This window comes from Trachypithecus francoisi, unplaced genomic scaffold (genome assembly GCF_009764315.1).
Source record: "Trachypithecus francoisi isolate TF-2019V2 unplaced genomic scaffold, Tfra_2.0 Lachesis_group9, whole genome shotgun sequence".
Taxonomy (NCBI): Eukaryota; Metazoa; Chordata; class Mammalia; order Primates; family Cercopithecidae; genus Trachypithecus; species Trachypithecus francoisi.
In genome coordinates, this window is record NW_022681474.1 from 10,914,838 (window position 1) to 10,921,083 (window position 6,246).

The 6,246-nt window shown below is 44.2% G+C and overlaps 1 pseudogene; it reads left to right on the plus strand.

Moving 5' to 3' along the window:
* The first annotated feature begins 4,461 nt into the window (after positions 1–4,461).
* On the plus strand, positions 4,462–5,665 carry LOC117082804 (annotated as a pseudogene).
* Positions 5,666–6,246: the final 581 nt, after the last annotated feature.

The window sequence follows — 6,246 nt, forward strand, 5'->3', positions numbered from 1 at the left end:
GGATGCCCTGAAAATGTACTGAACAAGGCCAAGTGCAGTGGCTCACACCTGTAATCCCAACACTTTGGGAGGCCGAGGCAGGAGAATTGTTTGAGGCCAGAAGTTCAACACTAGCCAGGGCAACATAGCAAGACCCCATCTCTGAAAAATATTAAAAAATTATCCAGGCAGTGTGCCTATAGTCCCAGCCACTAGGAAGCTGAGATGAGAGGATCTCTTGACCCCAGGAGTAGAAGACTGTAGTGAGCTATGATCACACCACTGAATTCCTGGGCAAACAGCAAGACGCTGTCTCAAAAAAAAAAAAAAAAAAAAAAAAAAGAGTGCCCTGAACTGTAGAATAAGTGGACTCTGGACTCTGCCATTCTCCTACTTCCCTTTCTAGAGCCAATTTCCATAGGCATTGCCCAAGGTAACCTAGGGTAAACTGAGGTTACCTAGGAGAAGCAGAGCTGAGCTCACAGAGCTGAGACAGAGGAGAAATGTGTTTGACTTGGCTTAAACCTAGACTTCCTAGGCCAGGTCACAGTGTCGCCTCCACTTTTTCCCTTTAACTTTTGCTCAAGAGATCATACTGATTTATAAGAGAAACAGACTGCTAACCAAGAAGTCTCCTTCCTCTCCCCTTCTTTCTGTTCTGGTAAGTTCCATACCTAAATAGAACATAGTGACTTATGGTGCCAGCCCAATTATTAAGAGCCTCTTCAGTCTGGAAGTGTAATGTATATGTTTGTTCATCCACATTCTTGACGGATGAACAGACTGATACCCCCAGGAAGTCATCAGCAGAAGAGAGATGGGTCTTTAGGAACACCTGTAAGCCAAGGTGTTATACAAGACTAGGGGTGCATGGAACAGAGGTAGAAATACCCACAGATGGGAAAGAGGACCCCTCTGGTATATGGAGAGAAGGAAAGGTCAACCTACTCGAAAGTATCCCCCATCACTTGACACATCCTCCGCAGGGTCATCATCAAGGAACTGTAATTCACCCATGACAAGCACCTTCCAGCTCAAATGTAAACACTCCTGAGACAGTCCCCACAGGAGCTCAGAAGCATTCTTTATGCACCCCTCATGGGGACATCTTGCTCTTACAGCAGTAAACATCTTGCTTCCCTACCTACAGGGAAGCACCCTACAGGTGCTTCCTTACCTGTCCCTGCCTGTGCCACAACCACAAGATGCCTACAAAAAAAAAAGGAAGGACACCTCACTGGCACCTCTCTCCTTATTCTCATCTGCACTTTGTCACCTGGGCTCTGAAGCAGCCCTGCTCCTACTGTCAGGGCACACAAAGTACTCATGGATGTGACCTTTTCATCTTTTGCCTACTCTCTCCCTAGGGTTCAGACATCATCCCTGTGTCCTAACCAGCTAACAAGTGGCATATTCCCTTTTCTCCCAGGAACCTACACAAAATCGCTTCTCCTATGAAAGCCACTTCCACTATGCACATCAATCAAGGCAGATGCATAGCAGGGACCAGGGGATCCTGGGCTGCTCTTCCAGCACTTAGCCAAACATTGAATCTGTGTATGCTCCACTGGGACACAAAGGAATGTCATAGGCACTAAAATATTCCACTTCCCAGTTACGCCCAAGCAAGCCTGGTTGGTGTTAGGAGCCCCAGAATCTACCTCAAGATTGTGCTGCTGTTTTCCCTACGGCGTGGTTGGTCATACACAGGTGAGGTCCAACCTTTAATTATCCCTTTGCCTTGGGTTCCTGTCAGAAGTGTTCAGACCAGAGCTGTCAGAAGTGTTCAGACCAGAGCAATTCCATCTTGAATAGGGGCTGGGTAAAATGAGGCTGAAACCTACTGGGCTGCATTCCCAGGAGGTTAAGCATTCTAGGTCATAGGAGGTTGGCACAAGATACAGGTCATGGAGACCTTGCTGATAAAACAGGATGCAGTGGAGGAGCCAGCCAAAGCCCACCAAAACCAAGACAGTGAAGAAAGTGCCCTCTGGTCATCCTCACTGCTCATTATATGCTAATTACAATGCATTAGCATGCTAAGGGACGCTCCCACCAGCACCATGACAGTTTACAAATGCCATGACAACATCAGGAAGTTACACTCTAGGGTCTAAAAAGGGGACAAACCCTCCATTCTGGGAATTGCCCACCTCCTTCCTGGAGAACTCATGAATAATCCACCCCTTGTTTAGTATATAATCAAGAAGTCACAATAAGTGTAAACAACTGAGCAGCCCACACGGCTCTGCCTATGGAGTGGCCACTCTTTTATTACTTCACTTTCTCAATAAACTTGCTTTCACTTTACTCTATGGATTTGCCTCAAATTCTTTCTTGAGTGAGATCCAAGAACCCGCTCTTGGTGTCTGGATTGTGACAATTCTCTAAACTAGGTCTCCAGTAACATTCCTCTAAACTAGGTCTCCAGTAACATTCCTCTAAACTAGGTCTGGGAGTTCTTTTTTTGAACTGAATGGCTGCTGAGAAGTTTCCAACAATATTTGTAGAGATCAGTCTACAGTGGGTACACATCTCAGTCCACAAACTTAGATTTACTTAAAAACAAGAAAAAAAAGAAAATGCCAACTTCCAGTAAAGAATTTGGAAGTCATCTCTCCTATTCTTGCAACGAGAAAAAAAGCTGAACAAACTAATGATCATCAACTTTTAGATCCATCAGAGAACTGAGGTCACAGAGCCAATCTCTGTCCCCAAAACCGGGGACAATAGAAAATTACAAAGAATGGCAGCTTACTGGGAGCAGAAACTCACAGCTGGAGTCAGTATCTGTTGTAGAGTGTGAAACTGGCATCAGTAGTTGCTGGAGGCTCAGTGTAAACGAGCTTGAGAACTGAAAACCCCAAAGGGAGCCAGTCACAGGGAGGTGTCCATGCTTGTGTGAGTTTTGCCTTGAGGAATTCCACCAGGTCCCCACTGTGAAGATCTGAGAAAAATAACCTCTAACTCCCAGCAGAGGAGGGGGGAAGTAACTGCTCTGAGATACACCCAGAGCTCTCTGTTCTCTTTAACAAGTTCTGCCCTGAAGGGAAACTACTTTACCAGAGTCTAACCTACTGGGGTTTTACCAAAGCCCAACTGACCTGCGGGAAGAGAAATACCCAACTCAGGCTCACTAAAAGACTAAGAGTTAATCAGAAAAGTAAAGAATGCTTCCCTAACCCACACCTTGCCACCACATCAAGATGGCCCCTGGATAATAATGGGATTTCAGCTTAAAAAAAAAAAAAAATCTGGCTGGGCACAGTGGCTCACGCCTGTAATCCCAGGACTTTGGGAGGCCAAGGGGGGCAGACCACCTGAGGTCAGGAGTTCAAGACCAGCCTGGCCAATATCGTGAAACCCTATCTCTACTAAAAATACAAAAAAAATTAGCCAGGTGTGGAGATGGGCACCTGTAATCCCAGCTACTTGGGAGGCTGAGGCAGGAGAATGGCTTAAACCTGGGAGGCAGAGGTTGCAGTGAGCTGAGATTGTGCCATTGCACTCCAGCCTGGGCAACAAGAGCAAGACTCTGTTTAAAAAAAAAAAAAAATCTACAAGCCTAAGACCCTATTTAAAGAGTCTCTAGGAAAACCCAAGACACCATGGGAGACAAAAACAAAAGCATTCAAGAAAATTTTAGTCTCTGACATCACAGCTACAACAAATAGAGAACACAGCCTCACTCCTAGCCAGATAAACACACTAGAGATCAATCTATGTCAGTTCCTTTTACCCAATACATCATATCCGACTTTCAACAGAAAATTACAAGGCATGATAAAAAATTAAAAAACACATTCTGAAGAAACAAAGCAAACATCATACACAAACCCATGTATGGCAGAGATTTGGGGATTATCAGACCAGAAATGTAAAATAACTGATTAATATGCTAAAGGCTCTAATGGAAAAGTTGGACGACATCCAAGAGCCAATGGGGAATGGAGGCAGAGAGATGGAAACTCTAAGAAATAATCAAAAGGAGAGGCTTGAAATCTAAAACTTACTTATGCAGAGTGACCAGAGGCAGCAGTGGCAAGTGGGTCCTTGTGGTCTAGAAGAACCCTGCAAAAATATGCCTCTCTCCATCTCTTGAAGACTTGAAGGTAGACTAAATAATTCAGGCTCAAACTGCTTGATATGGTTTGGCTGTGTCCCCACCCAAATCTCAAATTGTAGCTCCCATAATTCCCACATGTCATGGGAGGGACCCAGTGGGAGGTAATTGAATCAGGAGGGCGGGTCTTTCCCATGCTGTTCTTGTGATAGTGAATAAGTCTCATGAGATCTGATGGCTTTATAAAGGAGAGTTTCCCTGCACACGCTCTCTTGCCTGCTGCCATATAAGACATTACTTTGCTCCTCCTTTGCCTTCCACCATGATTGTGAGGTCTCTCCAGCCATGTGGAACTGTGAGTCAATTAAATCTCTTTCGTTTATAAATTACCAAGTCTCATGTGTGTCTTTATTAACAGTATGAGAACAGATTACTACACTGCTTTTTCTGCAAACCCGGCCAACTCAGCAATTTTTTCAGAAGCTTCTGTTCACATCTCTCAAGATGGAAACCACTATCCCAAATTATGTCCAGAGCTCTCTCAATACATGGGTCTGAGTTTAAATGAAGAAGAAATACATGCAAATATGACCATGGTTTCTGGAGCACCAATTCAGGGCCAGTTGGTAGCAAGACCTTCCAGTATGAATTATACAATGGCTTCTGTAACTGGTAATGATGTTGGAATTTGTAGAGCAGAAATTTAGCAAGGGATTCATGAAGCCATTGGATCAAGATGGAAAATTCATGAAGCCATAAGTATCAAGATGGAAAAATTGGACTCAGGCTTAAATCAACAGATAATGGTATATTTGTTCAGCTAGTCAAGGCTAATTCTCCAGACTCATTGGTTGTTCTGAGATTTGGGGACCAGGTACTCCAAATCAATGGTGAAAACTGTGCAGGCTGGAGCTCAGATAAAGCACACGAGGTGCTCAAACAGGCTTTTGGAGAGAAGATCTCTATGACCATTCACGACAGGCCCTTTGAATGGACAATTACCACGCATAAGGATAGCACTGGACATGTTGGTTTTATCTTTTAAAATGGAAAAATAGGCCAGATGTGGTGGCTCATGCCTGTAATCCCAGCACTTTGGCAGGCCAAGGCAGGCAGATCACCTGATGTCAGGAGTTTGAGACCAGCCTGGCCAACGTGGTGAAACCCTGTCTCTACTAAAATTAGCCAGGCATGGTGGTGCACACCTATAATCCCAGCTACTCAGGAGGCTAAGGCAGGAGAATTGTTTGAATCCAGGAGGCAGGGGATGCAGTGAGATGAGATTGCACCACTGCACTCCAGCCTGGCCAACAGAGACTCCATCTCCAAAAGAAAAATAGAAAGAAAGAAAAAATAACATCCATAGTGAAAGACAGTTCTATAGCCAGAAATGGTCTTCTCACAGAACATAACATCTGTGAAATCAACAGACAGAATGTCATTGGACTGAAAGACTCTCAAATTGCAGACATACTGTCAACATCTGGGACTCTAGTTACTATTACAATCATGTCTGCTTTTATCTTTGAACATATTAAGTGGATGACACCAAGCATGAAAAGCCTAATAGACCACACCATTCCTGAGGGTTTAAAATTCACCACACAATGGAAATGTAGCTGAACGTCTCCAGTTTCCTTCTTTGGCAACTTGTGTATTCTGCACATGAAGCTTTCTGGCGCCAGCAATTGAGCATACGTGGCATGAGGATCTTTCCATCTCACATTATGGCTGGGAATCTTACTGTTTCATCTGATACCTTGTTCAGATTTCAACAGACCTGTAGCCTCATCCTGGTTTTATAAAGGTGAAACTTTCAAGAGGTTTACTGACTTTCCTGGAATAGTTTCTCTCCCGGAAACCTGATACTCTTATAAGCCATTTTGATTAGGATGACTGATACAGGCTTAGCTTTGTGTGAGAACCAGTCACCTTTCCCCTAGGTCATGAGAAGTGCCGTTCATGTTACTTTAGTTCGATGGCATGTTTGCATTTTTAGCACATTCTACCATAGTACACTTAGAATGATTGCCTTTGATAATTTTTTTTTTTTTAATTCTGTGTATGTGTGTATAAAATGCCAATTAAGAACACTGGTTTTGGGCCAGGTACAGTGACTCACGCCTGTAATCCCAGCACTTTGGGAGGCCAAGGCAGGCAGATCACGAGGTCAGGAGATCGAGACCACCCTGGCTAACGCCTGA